This window comes from Arachis hypogaea, chromosome 13, assembly GCF_003086295.3.
Source record: "Arachis hypogaea cultivar Tifrunner chromosome 13, arahy.Tifrunner.gnm2.J5K5, whole genome shotgun sequence".
Lineage (NCBI taxonomy): Eukaryota > Viridiplantae > Streptophyta > Magnoliopsida > Fabales > Fabaceae > Arachis > Arachis hypogaea.
This window is the reverse complement of record NC_092048.1, coordinates 98,543,102-98,543,769: the sequence shown is the minus strand read 5'-3', so window position 1 is coordinate 98,543,769 and position 668 is coordinate 98,543,102. Positions and strand designations below refer to the sequence as shown.

At 40.7% G+C, this 668-nt stretch overlaps 1 non-coding gene across 1 annotated transcript; it reads left to right on the top strand.

The window, feature by feature from the left end:
- The first annotated feature begins 332 nt into the window (after positions 1-332).
- LOC112739974 (small nucleolar RNA R71) lies at positions 333-436 on the top strand. Its single transcript, XR_003170907.1, has one exon. It is a non-coding gene; the product is annotated as a small nucleolar RNA R71 (small nucleolar RNA).
- The last annotated feature ends 232 nt before the right edge of the window (positions 437-668 follow it).

The following is a 668-nucleotide window of genomic DNA, read 5'->3' as shown; positions in this document are numbered from 1 at the left end:
CTGCCTCTTGAGTACTGTTGGATGCAGCTTGCATTCCATTCAGACTCTGAGAAATCATATTGACTTGCTGAGTCAATATTTTATTCTGAGCCAATATGGCATTCAGAGTATCAATTTCAAGAACTCCCTTCTTCTGAGGCGTCCCATTACTCACAGGATTCCTCTCAGAAGTGTACATGAACTGGTTATTAGCAACCATGTCAATAAGTTCTTAAGCTTCTGCAGGCATTTTCTTTAGTTGAATGGATTCACCTGCAGAAGTATCCAATGACATTTTAGCTAATTCAGACAGACCATCATAGAATATATCCAGGATGGTCCATTCTGAAAGCATGCCAGAAGGACACTTTTTAGTCAGTTCCTTGTATCTCTCCCAAGCTTTATAGAGGGATTCACCTTCTTTCTGTCTGAAGGTTTGAACATCCACTCTAAGCTTACTCAGCTTTTGAGGAGGAAAGAACTTGGCTAAGAAAGCCTTGACCAGCTTATCCCAAGAGTTCAGGCTATCCTTAGGTTGAGAGTCCAACCATACTCTAGCTCTGTCTCTTACAGCAAAAGGGAAAAGCTTGAGCCTGTAGACTTCAGGATCTATTCCATTAGTCTAAACAGTATCACAGATCTGCAAAAATTCAGTTAAGAACTGAAAAGGATCTTCAGATGGAAGTCCA